The 25,357-nt window shown below is 39.2% G+C and overlaps 2 long non-coding RNA genes across 3 annotated transcripts; both read left to right on the top strand.

Moving 5' to 3' along the window:
• The first annotated feature begins 2,274 nt into the window (after positions 1-2,274).
• LOC125531767 (uncharacterized) lies at positions 2,275-5,546 on the top strand. 2 transcript variants are annotated; one of them, XR_007293513.2, is made up of 5 exons: positions 2,275-2,708; positions 2,911-3,059; positions 3,129-3,275; positions 3,501-4,377; positions 4,460-5,546. It is a non-coding gene; the product is annotated as an uncharacterized LOC125531767 (long non-coding RNA). The 2 variants fall into 2 exon arrangements; XR_015608203.1 differs by having other exon boundaries at positions 3,129-4,377.
• A 1,463-nt stretch (positions 5,547-7,009) lies between these two features.
• Positions 7,010-7,507, top strand: LOC147963808 (uncharacterized). Its single transcript, XR_015609433.1, has 2 exons — positions 7,010-7,115; positions 7,216-7,507. It is a non-coding gene; the product is annotated as an uncharacterized LOC147963808 (long non-coding RNA).
• The last annotated feature ends 17,850 nt before the right edge of the window (positions 7,508-25,357 follow it).

The following is a 25,357-nucleotide window of genomic DNA, read 5'->3' as shown; positions in this document are numbered from 1 at the left end:
AACATGGTTATCTACTATCATTATAAAAGCACGAGAGGAGCAGATCCAAATCATCTCCGCCGCCTAATCACACGATCTAATGATCCACGGTCTTTCTATGTTTAACGCTAACAAGCCATCAGTCCAACCAATCGACCCACACCTTCATAACGATTCGTCCACGTCCAGAACCGCTCACCGCCGCTGCTAATCTCGTGCCCATTCGTGGCTCCATTAGAAAACTGCTCCCCTCAACGCCGCGTCTATGCACGAACGCGGGGGCGCCGCCCGCAGGGCCGCCGCTCCATTAGAAAATTGCTCCTCCTCCCCGCCGCATGTCCCGACAGGCTGACGCACCCGGCCGCCGCCATGCGCACGCCTTCGCCACATCCTTCTAGACGGAGTTAATTGTACAGAAGTACCACAATTGAGACATCACATGCAGGTTGGTACCATGATTGCTAATTTTTACATGTCAGTACTAATATTGGTCCAGATTTTTGCAAAAAGGTCTAAATCGCATATAAATACGTATTGACAGTGTATCTGACTGAGGGGGCCCGCCTGTCAGATGCCTATGTGGCAGTTTTTTTTTCAGAAAACCCTAGCTTTATATGTAATCACGTAAATGCCCATTATTTTCGCGGTAAAACCAGTACTGAGAGGGATTTTTTTCATTCGCAAGGTTTCCACGGACTTGTATGAAAGTTTCCACCGAATTGAACATATAAATAACAGTAACGAAAAGAAACGCGCGTACTGAGAGGGGTTTTTTTCATTCGCAAGTTTTCCACGGACAGCGTCACTGTTGACAGGATATAGGCGATACTTTGATTATACTAGAAAGCACATGCTGGTCCGGCAGCTGGGCCAAGCAAAGCCTGCAATATGTTTTTTTTTCGTTCAGTTACACACTTGCTGCCCTTTTACTCTTCGTTCTTTTTTCGTTTCTTTTAATATTTTTCTTTATTTAGATTCGCGAGCTGTTTTCCAAAATCTGATAACTTGTTTTCAAAATCACAAGCATTATTTCCAAATTGATGAACTTTTTAATTTATAGTGAATATTTTCTTAATACATGGTGAAATTTTTGTATTTCAAAAAACGTTCAGTAAACCCCCTTGCTTTGTATTTAATAACAAAAGTGTTGATTTTTTTTGCGGGAAAAAAACTTCTGGGAGGATTTTCTTCTGTTCGCAATTTCCAACACCGAGTCGGACTGGTTTGAAAATTGCCGCCACTTGAAAAAATATATAAATAAAAAGAAAAATCCCGCGCTGACGGGAATCGATCCCGCGACCAGCCACTCACAGTTCTACGCCATGTTTCTAAAATTTATTGTGATTACAAAATTATTTTTAATACAAGTTCCGCGCCATGTTTCTAAAATTTAATGCATTTAAAATTATATGTTCATCTTTAAATGCATTGAATGCAAGAATCATTAAGAAACCAGGCAAAAAGTTCTTGAAACACATCGTGTATTAAGAAAATGTTCACCATAAATTACAAAAAGTGCACCGCGCATTATGAAAATGTTCATCATATTTTAACAATATCAAGATATATTACAAAAACATTCAATTTGCATTTAATCACAAGCATTATTTTGAATTTGTTTCAAAATTAATGAACTTTTTGACAAATCAATTAACTTCTTCACAACCAGTGAATTTATCAAAATCAATGAGGTTCTTTGGAAAATCGACGATTTTTTTCAAAATATATTTGAACACGTTGATTCTAAGAAACACGTTGATTTTTTAAATAAATTTTGAACAGTTTTGATGCATTTCTAATATTTATTATGATTACAAAATTATTTTTAATACATTTTGTCTACTTTTCAAGTAACTGCGCATTGAAATTATTATTTTTGAGAAACAAGTAACTGCGCATTGAAGAAAATACAATTAATACACGAGTAACAAAAAAAAACTGTGTATTGGGCCTGAGTGAAGAGACATAAAATTTGGGCCATGCGCAGTCTCAGTAAGACCAACTTACTGCCCAACGTCTTAAAGTGCTTATAAAAGGTATCTCGCCTCATATCCGTCGCGCGAGTCTCCGTGGCGTCCTGGCTAGAGCGCGCGGCTGTAGTCCTGCATGTCTTGGGTTCGAATCCTCCTCGCTCGGGATTTTTGATTTAAACCTTTTTGCAAAAATAAATCTGGACCAATGTTGGTACTGACATGTAAAAATTTGCAAATTATGGTACTAATTTGCATGTGATGTCCCAATTATGATACTTTTGTGCAATTAACTCTTCTAGACGCCGGCCTCTTCTTACGCGCAGGAAGGCCACTGGACGGTCCTCTGCTCAACCGCTGCCACACGTATGCCGTCGTCACACCCTCTACCACCGTCTCCCTCTGCTGGGTAGACGAGGAAGCCGATGTCAGCATCACCAACGCCATGTTCCACGACTTCAGGGTCGCTGGATCTGGGATATCCACCCTCTGAAGCCGCTGCCCAAGCCCCAAACCGCTATTCACACCCTGAACAAATACCGCGTTCGATGTGTCGATCGCGTAGGAAACTGCCAGCATTCACCGCTTTGTTTCCTCCTAGGAGCAGTTCATGGCAATTGAGCCGTGAGTTCACGGCCACGGCCGCCGCCGCCGCCAGGGCAGCCACATCAACTGACCGCAGCAACACCAACAATCAAGTGGACATAATGGGTGGGATACGGAGCGGATAAGGCCTCCGGCTGTCTCTAGAAGATTGAGGTGATTATGATGAACAAGAAATCTCTCTGTTTTATTATTCTTTATTTTCTGCAGTTTATGTTCTACTGAAAAAAATCACCAACCAATTCTACTTACTTTGAGCAGAACTTGCATCTTTTATGACTTCCTGCAATCTAGCATAATCCTTCTTTGTAATAGAAGACCAGTGTTATATGTTTGATGGGTTGACATTTCAATGCAGGGAAGAGCCCAGGAGGTAGCTTTCCCGCACAACACTCCATCTCTCACGATGTCAGTGATTCAATTAGGATGTGGCACTTTATTGTGTCTCTATTGGAGGAAAGGGACACGGAGAATTGGAATTACAAAGTTTACACCAGAAACATAGAGGTAAACGTTCATGTATGCATTTCCTCGTAGTTTTGGTTTCGGTTTCTTTTATCATGTGATTTGATGCAGATATAAGAACTCATCTCCAAGCTATAGTTTAGGAGAGGCGAGCCTACACCTACAGATGCCATATCATTTTGTTCACCTACAGATAGGTTGATGATTTGATTTTCTTAATTATCATCCAATGTTACCTCATAAATCCTTTTGAGCAAGGTATTGTTCGTGTACATATTAATTGCTCAAGCATTTTCGCCGTCTCTATTCAAGTTTACTATTGCGTGAAAAGTTAGATGCTTATATGTCTGGTGACATCAAAACATTTGATTGTTCAACGTCAAAGAAAGCAACCAAATATTTCATTTGTGATGTACTGATAGCATTTCTTGGTATTTCTTGTTACACAAACACACCTGCAGATCACCAACCGTGTTTTTTTAGGTTGTGAATGCGTCCAAATTGGTATTGAACAGATCAGGCTGTTGCTGCCCCATGAATGACTGTTATGTGATTCTTTCTAGCAATATACAAAGCCTTATGATCATGATGCTGCTGCCCCATGACTGAATGTGTTTCTGAAAGAGGATGTCACACAGAGTATAATACTGGAAGGAGGAGTGAGCAACAGCCAGATCAGAGAAGTTAAGAACAAGACACATGCTTCAGATTAACTCCTATTTCTTAACCAGTATGCTTTTGATGATTGAAGTACATTAGAAAAGTATATATTTCTTCATATTGACGGATTCTAATGGTATGATTTCAGCATGCAAATAATTCTTCTATATGTCTGACTATAATGTGCTGCCGTGCAAATATGCAGAAGGATGATCTCACTTTTGGGGACATGGTTTTGTGAATCGATGTGTTATCTTGACCAAATATCTTAGTATTTGTACAACGTTGCAATATGGATAGCCTTGTCGCCACTTTTACTGGATTGATATATAATACTGTATGTACAATGATTCGGTACATATATACCTGTAGCAACTACTAATCGAAATTTCTTCTTCCACCTACAAAAATATATAGAATCTTCCTGCATAATTTCATGTTGATACCTGATTTCCATGTCCATACTGTTGGGGCGAGCTAAAACTGCAAGGCCTCATAGTGCATAGAGGCACCTAATAAAGTTTTCAGGTTTGTCCCAAGAACTATTATATCCAGACAAGATATTTGCTTGCAGAACCACCAGAGCTCTGAACCTTCTAGGTAATTTCACATGGTGTGCAGGTTGAGCTGTCCAACAAGTGCAATATAATCAGCGGCAGGGCACCCACGATATCCCTGATTTGCATTTAAGTGATATAAGGTTTACTCATGTTTTTATATTTTCTTTGTTTTTCTGTTTTGCTTGGTTGAGTTTCAACTCATGTTGTTTGTTTGACAAAAAGAATCAGGAGAAGGGGGAAAAGAGAGGCGGAAGCATAATCTTGGGAGTAATGGAGATGCTGACAGGTACTTCCCATCTTCCATCCATTTCATCTTGTGTTTGGATATGAAGCGGTGGCGTAGTTGCCACAATAGTCATGTTTTTGCCATCAATGAGAAGATGTGAAGAGTGATACAAAGTATGTCTTGTTATATGGAAGAGTTAGAGCTGGATGGAGCATCAAACAATGGAATCGAGTCATGCATGGAATTGTAAGCCGATCATATAGGCATAGACCTGAATTCATTTTTCCGATGTATAATTCAAATACTAATATAAAGAGTTCGTTATTGCTGTTTGTTGTGAACCATGTGAACATATTGCTGTAACAAAAAAAATCTGTGTGAACATATTTGAATGGTCTCATCTTCAAATAAGATCTCTATAGTAGCAGGATTCCTTAATATTTAAATCTGGAAAGTGAAGACTTATATTTATAAATTATAAAACTGTACTTGGTCGGATAAAATTGTGCATACAAAAACTACAAGTTTCCTGTGCTTGAAATATTTTTTCCACTATTTGCTTTGATCGATATGTGGCTTGCATGCAAATGATAATTGGAATTTTGTTTTCTTTGCATTTCTGGGGTGTGGAAACAATTTTGAATAAAGGATATATGTTATTTAGTGATGTTCTTGTTTAGATTTATTACCAGCGTAAAAACTAATTAAGGATCAGTTTTAGATACGTGCATTTGCACGTACACGATTACTAGTTACGACTGATTCGGCAACTGTCGAGGAGCTACTGGCTGTGGCGGCGGAACTGGGGCCCCTAGTGGTAGCCAAGTGATCGTTTATGTATGCTACGATACAGATAGCATTCCCTGCCATGGCGAGGGTATGGTTCATAGATCTCAAGGGTTCAAGGAGAATTACAGGGAGGATTACAGAGAGAGGGAGAGACTTGGGGAAGAAGAAGCTCAGAGAGAAGATCTGGATTTGCTACAACTCATTCGTACCCCACACACCTACACACGCAACGCTATATAACTGAGTCGCTGGGCCGGTCCCTCGGCCCACGGACTGAGGCCCAAGTTACTGGTCGTGGCAATGTATTAGACAGTTCACTATTTACACTTTCAGATTTCAAAATACTTCCCGTCAACTATTGTTGTGTATGCACCAACTTCTTAAATAATAGGTTTTTTGGACCTCAACAACCTTATATTAATTTGAAATATTTGTATGAACATTTTGAATGATTTTGATATGCATATTTTTGTTCATTGTAGTCGAATTTTGTTCTCCATAATTTTTAATTTTGTTTACAGGACAAGAATTTGCTCAACGTGCATGCTTAAAGAACATATTCACTAGACTTATAATTTATGAGATTTTCATGTCGTCCAATTCGGCTCGTCTGTCTCTTGACATGGCCTGATGTGATGCGCCCTTGTGAAATGTGTTGAGTCATGGGTTGTGGAGTGTCTGCATTAATTGCGCCTGCTGCGTGGTACAACATGCAGATCCTAAAGTTTGTTGTTCATAGCGCGGTTATAGTTTTTGTTCATCATGATTTTAATTTGGTGTTGAAGGCAAAATTTTGGTTTGGCCTACTTAAAGAATGTGTCCACTACACTTAAAATTTTGGTTCATTGCAGTAAGAAAAAATTTGTCCGCTGCAGTCCAACCTTCCGTTCTTCATAGTTTTATTTCCTTTTCTTTTCATGTTGAAATTTTGTCCACTCTACTTAAAGAATGTATTCACACTCACATATTTTTTTGTTCATGATAGTTAAGTATACTGTTCACCAACTTACAGTTTTTGTTCTGAAGCCAAAATTTTGTTTATACTATGGTAGCAAAAATAGTTCACTACTAGAAACTTGATTCATGGTAGTCAAGCATTTTGTTTGCAGTGGTTTTATTTTCTACTCTCAAGAAAAAAAGTATAACTGGTTCACTGCACATCTTTGGTCACTTTGATTGGCGCAGGGCAGAGGTGTGGTGACCGGGGTGACGCGGAACTGTCCAACCTCCCATCTTGCCCCTCATGCAATTGATCATGTGTTTCACCAAACAAAGCTTTGGTTTAGTATATTTAGGGAAGGAGAGAAAGAGAGAGATAGATAACTTTGTGTATAATTACCGCGCACAATTCCCTTTTGCGGTGGTGCTCGCCCGGCGATGCCTGTGCCGGCCGGGCTCAATCACCAACGGGCTCGATAGCTGTGGGTGGGTGGTGTAAGTTTTTCTTGGCAGGTGCATTGTGCGATAGTAGCGTGTTTCAAAATAATGGTACTCCAATAATAATGTGTTTGAAAATAATGTTAATGGTATTGGTATCCAATAATAATGTGTTTTTCAAATAATATTAATGGTATTGATATCCAATAATATTGCGTTTTCAAATAATGGTAGTAATTATTACTTATTTGATACTCCATAATTTTTTTGGTATACAGTATCCACTAATAAATGCCTTTCCAAATAATGGTAATGGTATTGATATGAAGTCCTCTATAAAAGGATTGCCATCTTATTTGTTCTCCTTCACTACTCTAAAGTTTCATAATCACCAACAACAGTAGATATCAACGCCATATACGGCGAAAATGAGGAGAAGTACTGTGACGCAACTCCTGGTCCTCGGCTTCCTTCTGCTAACATATGGTGCCCATTTTCTTCTCTATAGTGCATATCTCACAAACTCATTTATCAAATTATGGCCATGATGTGTGACCCGTGTTCTTTTCATGCTGATATCTTGCAGGTGCGACATCATATAAAGATTGCAAGAGAAAGGTCATCCCACAGCCCGGTGGTCATGATTGTGATTTAAGTGAATGCCAGAATCAAGTGGGTCAAGAGCTCTTGAAGTTTCACTGCCCTCCAAACTGCGCGTGCAACGCCAGTGCCAAGTGTGTTCCCTTTGGGTGTGAGTGCACAATATGCATATACGCTAATAAGCAGAGTACACCCCTCCAACAAACAGATGGATCTAGCTGATGATGTACAAGGACATGTTCCCTGAAATAAATGTGATTGAGACATATGAAAATTGATTTTGGTATTGCCATGTGGATTATATGAAATTAGAGATTATATATATGCGATATTTATGTATGATTTTCACAAGTATATCTACCATATATTAGTAAAACACTAGCAAAATGGTTATGCGCTGCAACAGGAGCAAAAAAAAAAATCATAATCTCCAACGGCCATGACCACATTTTGCTGCATCACCGAGAGACACTATCACTCTCATTTTCGTGAAAGCATGAACAATTTGCGAAAATCATGACATTTTTTAAAACTCGTGAACATACCTGAAATGATGAACATGTTTCTAATTCATGAACACTTTTACAGATTTTCAAACATTTTCTAAAATCATGACAAAAGTTGAATTAATGAACATTTTAAAAACATTTTTCTTGAATAGGCAAATATTTCTAGAATCGATGATTTTTTTTAGAAATTGGTGGAAGAAATTTTGAAATTCACATTTTTTTAATTTAATGAACATTTTTTGAAATGCATGATCATTTTTTGAATCCGTGAACATTTTAAGAATCAATAAACTATTTTGTAATTCATGAACATTTTTTAAATTTTTAGGATATTTTTCAATTTATGAACATTTTTTGAATTCATGAAATTTTGTTCAATTTCATTACATTTTTTTAATACACGGAGTTCTTAAAACATCATGAACATTTTTTATTTCCTGAGCATTTGTTTTTAAAATTTCAAACATTTTTTAAATATGTAAACATCTGTTTTTAAATTGAGAACATTTTGTGATTGCACAAACATTTATGAATTAATAAACACTTAATTTCAAAAAAATAAAAAAATTGTAACTTGTTTGAAATCCCAAATTATTTAAAGAATAAAAAATGAAGAAAGAAAAGGAAAACAGAAAAATAAAAACAAAATAAAAGAAACACGCCTGGGTATGGGCTGGCCATACAGTCACGCTATGTCTTCTCGCAGCGCAAAGCGTAGTATAGTAAGTTCCTACCGCATGGGCCGGTCCAGACGGGGATTCCCCTGTGTGAAACGTTTTTTATCCCTTATGGGTGACATCGATGGGTAATGTTTTGCAATTTTGAAGGCAATTTCGATGACGTGCCGCCAGAAACAATATTCTCTTTATTACTAGTAATCGTGCACGTGCAACGCACGTATCAAATACGAAAAATTCTAACAAAATATAGATAGATTTCTTGAAATTTTTGAAATTTCATACAAAGTGCATAATACCTAATTCTCGACTCATACAAGTAATTTGATTATCATTCTTCATGATCAACATTCTTGTTGAAACAAATATCGCACATCTTTGCGTTAATGATATAATCTGTTATCTAAATGCACACTTTCTCAATGCATAGTGCCCAAATGATTATAATCTCCTGTAAATGAATTTCAGTATTTGAACAAAATATCTAGGCGGTCTTCGGCCCATTGCAGTATGTGTCAAATATACAACCATTTGAATTTTGCTAATCATAATGTTATAGTATAATCTAATCAGAAATTAGAATCACCTTGTTGGACAATGGATTATTTAAAAGGTTAATCACCACTCTCCATATACACATACAAGGTCCATTCAGTAAATAACCATTTATGTATCAACAATAATAAATAACTATTACTATGATAAAATTAAGTGTCTTCCACAGAAGTGAGAAGCTGCCAGGTGAGAAAATCAAGTATCAACATTTACATATCTCCGATCAATGATCCCTGCTATCTCCAGCCCATTGAGGATATTGTCATGCAAACAATGCCTTCGCTCTTCCTTCCTGACAAGCAAAGCATAGAAGTGCAGAATAAGGATTTTTTTTTTATAGAGCTATCCACCAAATCCTAAAACATATATAAAAGTCATGCATGACACACTTTACATTTTTAGTGTTGGCACTTCAAAAAAAAGCATATCATGATTTCCCTACATACTTTCTTGGCGCATATATAAGGAACTCCTAACCCAAACTTACTAAAGAAACTGTAGGTTTTTATCAATAAAATCCATCATACTATCAGAATGGACAAATGAGGAATTTTTTTACATAGAGAACCTCACATTGACCATCCGACATGTCCCAATTTTGTGAAAAATAGCAGATCATCAACAAGCTCACACAACATGGCTCGTCAAGCTCTAAACTCTGAATGTGAGGGGAGCTCACAATAGATGTTTCCCCCGCTGGTTTTCTAACTGGCCAGTCGGCTGATGGTACCAAACGAACTGCAATACATAATAAGCCTTGTTGGTTGATGCAACCAAACCAACTACAATACATCCTAAGCCAATTCGGTTGATACACCATAAACGGGACGCAAGCCCAAATAAGAAAATGTTCAGACAGAAAAAGACATCAATGAACTTGAGATCAGCAGTCTTGCCTGCACCTTGTCAATCTCCTTCGGGACTTGTTGACGCCTTTGAGAATTCTAAGCACTTCACACGGAGGAAAACAACATTCAGGCAACTCTCCGTCACTACAACAATGCATCCACCAAGTTAAAAATAAGGTTCCCAACTCACCTCCATGGCAAACTCAAAGGAAATAATGGATTTACACAGCTTTAAAGTAGGCTTTTCTGAACATAAAATCAAAATTCCTGAAATTTTCATAACATTTGTACTCTGAATGACCAAAAAAAGATCTGAATAAGAGTAATTGGAAGGATAGGCAACATTTCCTTCAAATAAAATTAGCTAGTTGAGGCTGCAAAAACAACATATGAAGCTAGCATGGCTCTGGCAACTACCAAAGTACATTTTAGGCAAGCACGCCCGACCAACTCCAGACCATTTAATCCCTAGTGCTAAAAGAGATAACTCGGAAACGCAAACCTGCACGTCTCCTTGCGTTCTTGGCTATTTGTGTACCCGCCCTTTGTCCGGATGGTCTTCTTCATGTTGCACGAGCCACCGCGCTCGGGGCTCGCTGGCACGTTTGCCATTCTGCTGATCCTCCTACACCACATCTCCAACCATTATAAAAGAAGCAAATTCAAGCTCAACGAAAATATGAATTGGTGTGTTACAAATTATGTGCACATGCACCAGATCATGAGGAAAATGCAAGGCGATTGAAAATGAAAAGACCCAGTATCAGACATATTGCAACGTATGAACGGACCAGAATTCGAGCCGGAGCCTTCAGATTTTAGAATGTGGCGCTTGGGTGTACGAAGAGCTACAACAATTGGTATATCCAGCAGAAAGTATTGATTGGCATCTTTCATGCTTTCTAATTATTTTTCTTGTCCTATCCAAGGGTGTAGGAAGAGTAGATTGGGCAAATCATAACATACAAGAACCCAATACCAATTGGCAGGCCAACAATCAAAAAACATGTAGTAATTTAGCTTGTAAAAATTCAGAGAAGCATTTATTGAAGAAGCTAGCTCACAGGAAAGCATGCCGCTTGGTGGCGAGGGCCTCAATGTGCCGGCAGCGGTGTGATACGTCTCCAACGTATCTATAATTTTTGATTGCTCCATGCTATATTATCTACTGTTTTAAATATTATTGGAATTTATTATCCACTTTTATATTATTTTTGGGACTAACCTATTAACCGGAGGCCCAGCCCAGAATTGCTGTTTTTTGCCTGTTTTAGGGTTTCGAAGAAAAGGAATATCAAACGGAGTCCAAACGGAACGAAACCTTCGGGAACGTGATTTTCTCATCGAATACAACTCAGGAGACTTGGACCCTACGTAAAGGCACGTAACAGGAGGCCATGAGGTAGGGGGCGCGCCCTACCCTACCAGGCGCGCCCCCACCCTCGTGGGCCCCCTATTGCTCCACTGACGTACTTCTTCCTCCTATATATATCCATGTACCCCCAAACGATCAGAACAGGAGCCAAAACTCTAATTCCACTGCCGTAACTTTCTGTATCCACGAGATCCCATCTTGGGGCCTGTTCCGGAGCTCCGCCGGAGGGGGCATCGATCACTGAGGGCTTCTACATCAACACCATAGCCCCTCCGATGAAGTGTGAGTAGTTTATCTCAGACCTACGGGTCCATAGTTAGTGGCTAGATGGCTTCTTCTCTCTTTCTGGATCTCAATACAATGTTCTCCCCCTCTCTTGTGGAGATCTATTCGATGTAATCTTCTTTTTGCGGTGTGTTTGTTGAGACCGATGAATTGTGGGTTTATGATCAAGTCTATCTATGAATAATATTTGAATCTTCTCTGAATTCTTTTATGTATGATTGGTTATCTTTGCAAGTCTCTTCGAATTATCAGTTTGGTTTGGACTACTAGATTGATCTTTCTTGCAATGGGAGAAGTGCTTAGCTTTGGGTTCAATCTTGCGGTGTCCTTTCCCGGTGACAGTAAGGGCAACAAGGCACGTATTGTATTTTTGCCATCGAGGATAACAAGATGGGGTTTTCTTCATATTGCATGAGTCTATCCCTCTACATCATGTCATCTTGCTTAAGGCGTTACTCTGTTTTTAACTTAATACTCTAGATGCATGCTGGATAGCGGTCGATGAGTGGAGTAATAGTAGTAGATGCATGCAGGAGTCGGTCTACTTGTTCCGGACGTGATGCCTATATATATGATCATGCCTAGATATTCTCATAACTATGCTCAATTCTGTCAATTGCTCAACAGTAATTTGTTCACCCACCGTAGAATACTTATGCTCTCGAGAGAAGCCACTAGTGAAACCTATGGCCCCCGGGTCTATCTTCATCATATTGTTCTCCTACTACTTTGCTATTTACTTTGCTTTATTTTACTTTGCATCTTTATCATAAAAATACCAAAAAATTTATCTTTATCATATCTATCAGATCTCACTCTCGTAAGTGGCCTCATAGGGATTGACAACCCCTATTTGCGTTGGTTGCGAGGATTTATTTGTTTTGTGCAGGTACGAGGGACTTGCGCGTAGCCTCCTACTGGACTGATACCTTGGTTCTCAAAAACTAAGGGAAATACTTACGCTACTTTGCTGCATCATCCCTTCCTCTTCGGGGAAAACCAACGCAGTGCTAAAAGAGGTAGCAAGAAGGATTTCTGGCGCCGTTGCCGGGGAGGTCTTCGCAAAAGTCAACATACCAAGTACACATCACATACCCTTATCTCCCGCATTACATTATTTGCCATTGGCCTCTCGTTTTACTCCCCCCCCACTTCACCCTTACCGTTTTATTCGCCCTCTCTCTCTCTATCCTCCCTCTCTTTCTCTATTTGCCTCTTTTTGCCCGTTTGCTTTTTTGTTTGCTTGTGTGTTAGTTTGTTTGCTTGTCACGATGGCTCAAGATAATACTAAATTGTGTGACTTCACCAATACCAACAACAATGCTTTTATTAGCACTCCGATTGCTCCTCTTACCGATGCTAAATCTTGTGAAATTAATACTTCTTTGCTGAATCTTGTCATGAAATATCTATTTTCCGGCCTTCCTAGTGAAGATGCCGCTACCCATCTTAATAGCTTCGTTGATTTGTGTGACATGCAAAAGAAGAAAGATGTGGATAATGATATTCTTAAATTGAAGCTATTTCCTTTTTCGCTTAGAGATCGTGCTAAGGCTTGGTTTTCGTCTTTGCCTAAAAATAGTATTGATTCATGGAACAAGTGCGAAGATGCTTTTATCTCTAAGTATTTTCCTCCCGCTAAGATCATCTCTCTTAGAAACGATATTATGAACTTTAAGCAACTTGATCATGAACATGTTGCACAAGCTTGGGAGAGAATGAAATTAATTATACGTAATTGCCCTACTCATGGTTTAAATCTGTGGATGATTGTTCAAAAAATTTATGCCGGATTGAATGTTGCTTCTAGAAATCTTTTAGATTCGGCCGCGGGAGGCACTTTTATGGAAATCACTTTAGGAGAAGCTACTAAACTCCTAGATAATATTATGGTTAATTATTCTCAATGGCAAACTGAAAGATCTACTAATAAAAAGGTGCATGCGATAGAAGAAATTAATGTTTTGAGTGGAAAGATGGATGAACTTATGAAATTATTTGCTAACAAGAGTGTTTCTTCTGATCCTAATGATATGCCCTTGTCTACTTTGATTGAGAATAATAATGAATCTATGGATGTGAATTTTGTTGGTAGGAACAATTTTGGTAACAACGCGTATAGAGGAAATTTTAATCCTAGGCCTTATCCTAGTAATCCCTCTAATAATGATGGTAATTCCTACAACAATTCTTATGGAAATTATAATAAGATGCCCTCTGATTTTGAATCTAATATTAAAGAATTTATTACTTTGCAAAATAATTTTAATGCTATGATTGAAGAAAAATTGCTTAAGATTGATGATTTGGCTAGGAACGTTGATAGAATTTCTCTTGATGTTGATTCTTTGAAACTTAGATCTATTCCACCTAAGCATGATATCAATGAGTCTCTCAAAGCCATGAGAATTTCAATTGATGAGTGCAAAGAAAGAACCGCTAGGATGCGTGCTAAAAAAGATGCCTTTATAAAAGCGTGTTCTTCTAGTTGCTATGAAAATAATGATGAAGATCTAAAAGTTATTGATGTGTCCCCTATTAAATCTTTGTTTTTCAATATTAATCTTGATAATGATGGGATTGATTATGATCTGCCTTTACCTAGAAGGCGTTCTGAGAATTCGGAATTTGTTGATCTTGATGCTAAATTTGATAAAAGTGGGATTGAAGAAATTAAAACCCTAGATGTTGCTAAACCCACTATTATGGATTTCAAGGAATTTAAATATGAAAATTGCTCTTTGATTGATTCTATTTCCTTGTTGCAATCTGTGATAAATTCTCCTCATGCTTATAGTCAAAATAAAGCGTTTACTAAACATATCGTTGATGCCTTAATGCAATCTTATGAAGAAAAACTTGAATTGGAAGTTTCTATCCCTAGAAAACTTTATGATGAGTGGGAACCAAATATTAAAATTAAAACTGAAGATCATGAATGCTATGCTTTATGTGATTTGGGTGCTAGTGTTTCCACGATTCCAAAGACTTTGTGTGATTTGTTAGGTTTCCGTGATTTTGATGATTGCTCTCTAAACTTGCACCTTGCGGATTCCACTATTAAGAAACCTATGGGAAGAATTAATGATGTTCTTATTGTTGCAAATAGGAATTATGTGCCCGTAGATTTTATTGTTCTTGACATAGATTGCAATCCTTCATGTCCTATTATTCTTGGTAGACCTTTCCTTAGAACGATTGGTGCAATTATTGATATGAAGGAAGGAAATATTAGATTCCAATTTCCATTAAGGAAAGGCATGGAACACTTTCCTAGAAAAAAGATTAAATTACCTTATGAATCTATTATGAGAGCCACTTATGGATTGCCTACCAAAGATGGCAATACCTAGATCTATTCTTCCTTGTTATGCCTAGCTAGGGGCGTTAAACGATAGCGCTTGTTGGGAGGCAATCCAATTTTTTTTATTCCTTACTTTTTGCTCTTGTTTAGTAATAAATAAATTATCTAGCCTCTGTTTTGGTTGTGTTTTTTGTGTTTAATTAGTGTTTGTGCCAAGTAGAACCATTGGGAAGACTTGGGGAAAGTCTTGTTGAACTTGCTATAAAAAACAGAAACTTTAGCGCTCACGAGAACTTCTGCCATTTTTATTTGGAAAGTGATATTTAGTTAATTCTTTTTGCATATGATCACTACAAGAAATATGTCAACTTGTGAACTTGACTATTGGTCACTAAAAGGTCATTGTTTTTCATTTGCTACCTTTTTTGACCAAAAGCAGAAAGTCAAAAGCTGGCGGTTGTAAACTGACATTAACGACCTTCTCTGTGAGAAGGTCATGGACGTTTACGACCAAAATATGCCTACTGTTTCGTTTTGGTCACTAGCAACCTCCCCAGGCCACGTAGGCATCCAGCGTGGCAAGCTGATGTGGCACAAGATTGAGCCCGGTCCAATTCGGTTTTCTACATGGGCCTAGCCCAACAATTCGGCCTTTTTATATATTTTTTCTTGATTAATTTTGGTCAACTACATGGGCCAGGCCCAACATTTAAGCCACTTTATTTTTGGGCCGTAGCATTTTTAGTCCATTGATTTTTCTAGTTTCAGCCATTATACATTGGGGTACCACTAGTAAGCCAGCCCCACATGTCATGCTTATCTCAAAATATGTCCCACATGTCAGAAATTTTGAAATTTGTCAAACAACCATTATAACTTGGACCCTCTTGTCAGGTTTCCATTTCACGGGTATTCAAATCACATACACAATCATTGTTTTGAACAGACTAGAGCAAATGAAATTCGTCCAAAACAAGACTACATTAGTCTATTACAATTCAGTATACTACAACCCAGATATGCGTACAATTACAACACATAATATGCTCCTCTTTGTTGATATGATTCACAACTTCGGCCTTGGATTCACACTTCAACTGTGCAAAGAATAAGAATGAAAATATAAGAATAAGAATGTGTTCATGGAGTGATCCAATAACTTATAAGCAAGAATTGACATCAAATGCCATGTAGATAAATAGTATGACTAACACTAACCAGTATGTGTTCATGGAGTGACAAATGTTCTCACTAGCTAGGATTTTTTTTGGTATATAGTATACTGACATGTGCAACTCTAACTAAATTGATCATAGACATGAAAAGAACTGTAAGCATGTTTTTTGGGTATATAGTATACTGACATGTTCATTCAGAATCCAGGCAACAATAGATACACATTCAGAATCCAGTCAAATTTTAAGCAACAGCGGAACATATCTAACAAACCAGACCATAATCAGCATGCATCAGGATTTATGGTTCTAGCAAAAAAGTGGCTGACTAACAAACTAGATATGCTTCTGCAGACTAACAAAATGGCAGCAAACATACTAATCAGATTGATTCATTCAATTAGGGCTTGTTATAGATTATTCCCATCTAATTTATACAAAATGGCAGCAAACATACTAATCAGATTTATACTAACAAACTAGATATATTCCCATCTAATTTATTCCAATGGATTATGCCATGTTAGTACTGAACCTACAACATTCTAATTACCTGCAACAAATCAGTAGCATACATGACATCAAAGGGATGCAAACTAGATAATTTAGTAGTCTTCTACAGCACAGAACAGCAGGCATTCTAACTTGCAGCAGAAAATCAGTAGCTAGATGACCACCAACAACACAAATCAGCTCAAACACTCAGTCCTCGACGTGGCGTACAGCAAGTAATCAACCATGGAACTGAGGCCAAACTCTAGCATCACAGAAAGCAGAGGGGAACAAAGGGGTGGAGGGGCTCACCATGGGGGTGTTGCTGCTGCTCATCCATGGTCGGTCGTCCTACATCCATCCGGCGACAACTGCTCATTCATGGCAGGAAACCACATCACATCTCAGTCAAAGGAATGGAGGGTAAGGGAAGAAGAAGAAACTGAAGGTAAGAAGACCTAGATGGCGTCGGAGCAGTGGTGGAGGGGCGTCCTCCATGGGCGCCGCCTCTACGTCCACCACCGGGAACATCTCGTTCAGGTCCTTGGCCCGCAGCGCCTGCACGCACCAGATTAGATCACAATGCGGCGTGAAAGCTAGAAATCGATGCAACTTCAATTCAAAACTGGATATCAAAGAACAATGTACACAAGAACTTGCCATTTAGTTCTGCATGATCATGACGGTCTACAATAACAATACAGCATGGCCTTCTGGTTCTGTAGCTAATCAGCACCAAGAGTAGATCTCCGAGGTAATTGCAGTGCCTTGCAATGCCCCTAAATGCAACAAAGAAGGGCTTGTTATAGTATTTTTACATTCATTCAGGACAGCAACTTTTCTTTTTCTTGCAAAAGGACAGCAGTTAACAAGTATAATTACTCCCAAGAGAAGGTTTGAAAAACCCAACATGTCTAGGAAACAACTGTTCAGTAAAGTGCAGCGGCTGGATAAATCTGTCATGCACATCATTTAAGCGAAAAGTGTTCCAACTAGTATGGAACCACATATTTGTTATCTGTGTATCTACACACCTTTTGGTGTCCTTGCATTTTTTCTTCGTTCGACTAAACAAGACGGGCTGAATGTTCAGAAAAGATGCAAGTGTATGTGGGCTCTTATTTTGTTTACACTCCATAAACAGAAAGAGGTTACTTGCAATATGTGATGCTGCTGAAATAGTTGACACTCCACACTTAAGAACAAGGCATGCGTAGATTAACCAACTAGCTTTCCTAGATCACTCGAAAGGAAAGATAGAAACGACCGCACACTTTAGATCCACCAAAACCAGCAGCAAGCCATGATCTACGGAAGACTTGCCGTTGGTCCATATCGAAGCAAGGAAGCTACCACGCCACACAATCTACCAACAAGAAATCGAGCCTAATGCTTGAAACCCGCACAGATCAACAGAACAACACATGCACAAGCACAACAGCACCAGCGTCATCTGTATGCAAGATGTGTCTCGGATATCAGCACAGGCACAAGCACAACAGCACCAGCGTCATCTGTATCACCCTTGCGGTAACAGCACAGGCACAAGCACAACAAGGGTGGAAGACGCTTACCCCCTTGCGTTCGAACGGGCGCGGCGGTAGCTCGTGCTTGGTGACGACGTGGCCCTTGTTGATGCCCATGAAGAGGCCCGACTTGGGCTGCGATGGATCCATGGGCGAACCTTTCCCCTGCACAACCAGTAGAAGCCACAACCCACGTTAGCGACGGGGAGAAGCGAGGCGGGGAACAGAGGAGGAGATGGTTTGGATCCGCGGCGGTCGTGGGCGAGCTTACCTTTACCTGGGAGAAGTGAGCCGACGCCGACAGTGAGGACGAGGATGAGGCCGACGCGTCCCCCTCGGGGGCCGTCTCCGGCTGCATCCGCTCATACCGGTGCCCGTGGCGCTCCGTTGGCAGGCGCTCCACGTTCATGGAAGCTTCACGAAGGTAGGGTTTGGGGAAAGGGCGGCGAGGATTGGTGCGGGGAGGGGAGGAGTCGAGTGAGCGAGAGCCACGGGGTTGAGTGAGGCGAGGTGGGAAGGCGGAGGAGCGTTGGGATTCAGCCGCTGTTGAGTGAGGCATGGTGGATCTCTGGCCAGCGGGGGGACTGGAGAGGAATCAGGGGAGGGAGAGGAATTGAGTGGATCTCTGGCCAGTGAGGGGAGGGGAGGGAGGTGGAGGCCATAGTTGTGGTCACCGGCGGTGTGTAAGGGAGGATGGCCGGTGCTGGGGGTGATGAGGAGGTCGTGGCGATGGGGATGGGGGAGAGAGGGAGGTCGGGCAGAGGGGAGAGGGGGATCTGGGAGGAGGTGGCGGCGGCAAGGAGCTGAGGGAGGAGAGGTGGATGGGTGCGGGTTAGGGTTTGGGCTGCGGATGGATGGCTGGATGGAGAGGTGGAGAGTTGGACGGATGGATGGGCGGCCATGTCATCAATCCGTGTGACAACTAACCAACCAATAAGAATAGAGCACATATAATTGTGTTTTTTCTTTTGTTTTTCTTCTACTTTTACACATGAAAAAAAATAAATATAAACAGTCTCACATTGTGCACAAGTTTGTATCTTGAATGACAAACAATGTTGACTAAGAAATTTTTCATTTTCTTTGCACGAATAATTCATTTTCCATTTTTCGAGCGCCTAAAATGAGCTTTTTAGTGAAGGACCTACCAAATAATTGTTGCAAAATTGTACCAAATCAATTTTCTAAAATACTAGGCCATATTTAATGCACAATTGACCAAATGGTTGGGTGTAAAAAGTTTTGACCCACCTCTCGTGAAAAAAGACAAATTTCTACCGATTCAGTTGGAAGCGGGTCAAATTTGAACTGCAGCTGCCTCATAGTTTGCTTTTTATTTTTTACAAAAATCATTTGTAGGTACAAAAGTATCTATTTAATCAGAGAAACACCAAAAGTTTTCCAAGATTCAACCACTAGCTAGGAACGGTCAAGCCCGCCGTTTTGACCGCATTTTGAAACGGGCATAAATAATTCAAAAAAATCAAAAAATTGGAAAACCTTCGCATTGTGTCAATATATGTGACCAAGTTTTCAGGAAAAATAATAAACTTGTAATACGGCAATTATTTTAAAAAATTATTCACAGAAATGACCTATCATGCATGAAGATTCATGGCTTTGAAGCCAAATGATCAATCTTATGGTCACATTCATGGCATAGTTTGTTCAAATGATCTCATATTGTGCACAAGGGTGCATCTTGGAATTCCAAAGAATGTTGCCTAAGGGAGTTTTCATTTTCTTTGCACGGAAAATTAATTTTCCATTTTTCGAGTGCTCGAAATGAGGTTTTTTTTGTGAAGGAACTACCATATATTTGTTGAAAAATTGTACCAAATCATTTGTCTAAAATAGTAGGACATATTTAATGCACAATTAACCAAATGGTTGGGTATCAAAAGTTTTGATCTACCTCTCGTGAAAAAGACAAATTTCCGCTGATTTAGTAGGAAGTGGGTCAAATTTGAACTGCAGCTGCCTCATAGTTTGTTCTTTATTTTTTCCAAAAATCATTTTTAGGTACACAAGTATCTATTTAATAAGAGAAACATAAAAAATTCAAGATTCAACCACTAGCTAGAAACGGTCATGCCCGCCGTTTTGACCGCATGTTGAAACGGGCATGAAAAATTCAAAAAAAAATTAAAAAATGGAAAACCTTCGCATTGTGTCATTATATGTGACCAAGTTTCTAGGAAAAATAATAAACTTGTAATATGGAAATTATTTTTGAAAAGTGTTCTCAGAAATGAGCTGTCACGCGTGAAGATTCATGGCTTTCAAGCCAAATGATCAATCTTATGGCCACATTCATGGCATAGTTTGTTCAAATGATCTCATATTGTGCAAAAGGGTGCATCTTGGAATGGCAAACAATGTTGCCTAAGGAAGTTTTCCTTTTCTGTGCACGGAAAATTCATTTTCCATTTTCCGAGTGCCCCAAACGAGGTTTTTTGTGAAGGACCTACCAAATAATTCTTGAAAAATTGGACCAAGTCATTTTTATATAATACTAGGCCATATTTAATGCACAATTGACCAAATGGTTGGGTGTAAAAAGTTTTGATCCACCTCTGGTGAAAAAGACAAATTTTCGCCGATTCAGTTGGAAGCGGGTCAAATTTGAACTGCAGCCGCCTCATAGTGTGCTCTTTATTTTTTCCAAAAATCATTTCTAGGTACATAAGTATCTATTTAATTAGATAAACATCAAAATTTTTCCAAGATTCAACCACTAGCTAGGAACGGTCAAGCCTGCCGTTTTGACCGCATTTTGAAACAGGCATAAAAAATTCAAAAAAAATCAAAAAATTGGGAAACCTTCGCATTGTGTCATCATATGTGGCCAAGTTCCCAGGAAAAATAACAAACTTGTAATACAACAATTATTATAAAAAATGTTCTCAGAAACGAGCTATCACGTGTGGAGATCAATGGCTTTCAAGCCAAATGATCAATCTTATGGCCACATTCATGGCATAGTTTGTTCAAATGATATCATATTGTGCACAAGGGTGCATATTGGAATGGCAAACAATGTTTCCTAAGGAAGTTTTCATTTTCTTTGGACGAAAAAACCATTTTCCATTTTTTGAGTGCCCGAAAGAAGGTTTTTTTTGTGAAGAACCTTCCAAATAATTGTTGCAAAATTGGACCAAATCATTTTTATAAAATACTAGGCCATATTTAATGCACAATTGACAAAATGGTTGGGTGTAAATTTTTTTGATCCACCTCTCGTGAAAAAGACAAATTTCCGCCGATTCAGTTGGAAGCGGGTCAAATTTGAACTGCAGCTGCCTCATAGTTTGCTATTTATTTTTTCCAAAAATCATTTCTAGTTACATAAGGACCTATTTAATCATAAATACATGGTTTGGTGGCGATACGTCGAGGTTTGGGCGGTGGCCGAGGGCCCCAACTCTAGAGCGCGTAAACTCGCATGCCCGCCGCGTGGTCACCGCGTGACCGTGGCGTTACCATGTGTTCTGGGCGGCCTATGCATGTCTAGTGGGTTGGGCACTCCCCAGGTTGGTTCTAGGAAGAAAATTACAACATAAGATTCTCACAAGGAGACCGATCGATGCTCAAACATGAATTAGCAGCCAAGTGTTTGATTAGCGGTATGGGAAATGTACATGGCTAATGGGCGTGAGTTTTGGCTGAGGATGATCAGTTACTAAGAAGACCGGCTTCATAAATTTTCAGCTCAAAAGGAGGAGCCTAGGCGGTACTTGCTTTGCAAACTACCACACAGGACATAACTACGAATGTTGAAGCTCGGCTCAAAATAATGAATGGATTGAGCTGTCATTAGGTGGAGGATGGTTATTTGGGCATAGGAAACCACTGTAGAAAATGGATACTATTTGGACATGCCAAAGTGATACTTCCTTCACAAACTGTTATTCTGAACAGAATAGGCAAATGAATATTTTTGAATTATTTTTGAACTAGGCAAAGAAGGTTTTTACATATTTGACGAAGATATGACCCAAAGAATTTATGAGATTTTTTGGGAATTTTGGTAATGACAGAAATATAGGTTGCTTCACAACCTAGGGCAAAAACTGCCACATGGACATGACAAATAGGCAAAACTGATGAGATGGCGCCTAGTCATCACAACCCACCACAATTTACAAGGCTATGACCATCTATATTGGTCGTTAACAACTAGAAATAAGGCAGCGGACTAGCGCTGTTTGCTTTATGACCATTTCGTGTAAGGAAATTACGACCTTTCTGACCAAAATGGTCGCAATGGTTTAGGGTTTGGAGCCCCCTGAACAGCTTTTGACCAATTGGTCTGAAATGGTCATAGATCTATGACCATTTCTTCCAGGGTCACTGACAGAAGGTCACTAGTTGACATATTTCTTGTAGTGGATTAATAGATAAATTCCTCACGTCCAGCAATTTATTTTGGAATTTTTGGGGTTCCAGATATTGCGCTAGCTACAGATTACTACGGACTGCTCTGTTTTTGACAGATTCTGTTTTTCGTGTGTTGTTTGCTTATTTTGATGAATCTATGGCTAGTAAAATAGTTTATAAACCATAGAGAAGTTGTAATATAGTAGGTATAACACCAATATAAATAAAGAATGAGTTCATTACAGTACCTTGAAGTGGTCTTTTGTTTTCCTTCGCTAACGGAGCTCACGAGATTTTCTACTTTAAGTTTTGTGTTGTGAAGTTTTCAAGTTTTGGGTGAAGATTTGATGGATTATGGAACAAGGAGTGGCAAGTGCCTAAGCTTGGGGATGCCCATGGAACCCCCGAGATAATCTAAGGACACCTAAAAACCAAAGCTTGGGGATGCCCCGGAAGGCATCCATCCCCTCTTCCGTCTACTTCTATCGGTAACTTTACTTGGAGCTATATTTTTATTCGCCACATGATATGTGTTTTGCTTGGAGCGTCTTGTATTATTTGAGTCTTTATTTGTAAGTTTACCACAATCATCCTTGTTGTACACACCTTTTGAGAGAGCCATACATAATTTGGAATTTGTTAGAATACTCTATGTGCTTCGATTATATCTTTTGAGTCATATAATTTTGCTCTAGTGCTTCACTTATATCTTTTAGAGCATGGTGGTGGATTTGTTTTATAGAAACTATTGTTCTCTCATGCTTCACTTAGATTATTTTGAGAGTCTCAAATAGCATGGTAATTTGCTTAAAATCCTAATATGCTTGGTATACAAGATTAATAATAAAACTTTCTTATGAGTGTGTTGAATACTACGATAAGTTTGATACTTGATAATTGTTTTGAGATACGAAGATGGTGATATTAAAGTTGTGCTAGTTGAGTAGTTGTGAATTTGAGAAATACTTGTGTTGAGGTTTGTGATTTCCGTAGCATGCACGTATGGTGAACCGTTATGTGATGAAGTCGGAGCATGATTTATTTTTGATTGTCTTCCTTATGAGTGACGGTCGGGGACGAGCGATGGTATTTTCCTACCAATCTATCCCCCTAGGAGCATGCACGTAATACTTTGCTTTGATAACTTGTAAATTTTTGCAATAAGTATATGAGTTCTTTATGACTAATGTTGAGTCTATGGATCATACGCACTCTCACCCTTCCACCTTTGCTAGCCTCTCTAATACCGCACACCTTTCGCCGGTATCATACACCCACCATATACCTTCCTCAAAACAGCCACCATACCTACCTATTATGACATTTCCATAGCCATTCCGAGATATATTGCCATGCAACTTTCCACCGTTCCGTTTGTTATGACACACTCCATCATTGTCATATTGCTTAGCATGATCATGTAGTCGACATCGTATTTGTGGCAAAGCCACCGTTCATAATTCTTTCATACATGTCACTCGTGCATCATTGCATATCCCGGTACACCGCCGGAGGCATTCATATAGAGTCATATTTTGTTCTAAGAATCGAGTTGTAATTCTTGAGTTGTAAGAAAAATAAAAGTGTGACGATCATCATTATTAGAGCATTGTCCCAGTGAGGAAAGGATGATGGAGACTATGATTCCCCCACAAGTCGGGATGAGACTCCGGACGAAAAATAAAAAAAAGAAAAGAAAAGAGGCCATAAAAAAGGGAAAAGGCCCAAATAAAAAAATAAAAAAATGAGAGAAAAAGAAAGAAGGGGCAATGCTACTATCCTTTTACCACACTTGTGCTTCAAAGTAGCACCATGATCTTCATAGTATAGAGTCTCTCATGTTATCACTTTCATATACTAGTGGGAATTTTTCATTATAGAACTTGGCTTGTATATTGCAATGATGGGCTTCCTCAAAATGCCCTAGGTCTTCATAAGCAAGCAAGTTGGATGCACACCCACTTAGTTTCTTTTTGAGCTTTCATATACTTATAGCTCTAGTGCATCCGTTGCATGGCAATCCCTACTCACTCACATTGATATCTATTGATGGGCATCTCCATAGCCCGTTGATACGCCTAGTTGATGTGAGACTATCTTCTCCCTTTTTTGTCTTCTCCACAACCACCACTCTATTCCACCTATAGTGCTATGTCCATGCCTCACACTCATGTATTGCGTGAAAATTGAAAAAGTTTTGAGAATGTCAAAAGTATGAAACAATTGCTTGGCTTGTCATCGGGGTTGTGCATGATTAAATATTTTGTGTGATGAAGATGGAGCATAGCCAGACTATATGATTTTGTAGGGATAACTTTATTTGGCCATGTTATTTTGAGAAGACATAATTGCTTAGTTAGTATGCTTGAAGTATTATTATTTTTATGTCAATATGAACTTTTGTCTTGAATCTTTCGGATCTGAATATTCATACCACAATTAAGAAGAATTACATTAAAAATTATGCCAAGTAGCACTCCGCATCAAAAATTCTGTTTTTATCATTTACCTACTCGAGGAAGAGCAGGAATTAAGCTTGGGGATGCTTGATACGTCTCCAACGTATCTATAATTTTTGATTGCTCCATGCTATATTATCTACTGTTTCAAACATTACTGGGCTTTATTATCCACTTTTATATTATTTTTGGGACTAACCTATTAACCGGAGGCCCAGCCCAGAATTGTTGTTTTTTGCCTGTTTTAGGGTTTTGAAGAAAAGGAATATCAAACGGAGTCCAAACGGAATGAAACCTTCGGGAACGTGATTTTCTCATCGAGTACAACTCAGGAGACTTGGACCCTATGTCAAGGCACGTAACAGGAGGCCACGAGGTAGGGTGCGCGCCCTACCCTACCAGGCACGCCCCCACCCTCGTGGGCCCCCTGTTGCTCCACCGACATATTTCTTCCTCCTATATATATCCACGTACCCCCAAACGATCAGAACAGGAGCCAAAACCCTAATTCCACCGCTGTAACTTTCTGTATCCACAAGATCC

This window comes from Triticum urartu, chromosome 6A (assembly GCF_056163025.1).
Source record: "Triticum urartu cultivar PI428250 chromosome 6A, HENAU_Tu73, whole genome shotgun sequence".
Taxonomy (NCBI): Eukaryota; Viridiplantae; Streptophyta; class Magnoliopsida; order Poales; family Poaceae; genus Triticum; species Triticum urartu.
Note: the sequence above shows the minus strand (reverse complement) of the source record. Positions and strands in the feature narration are given on the sequence as shown.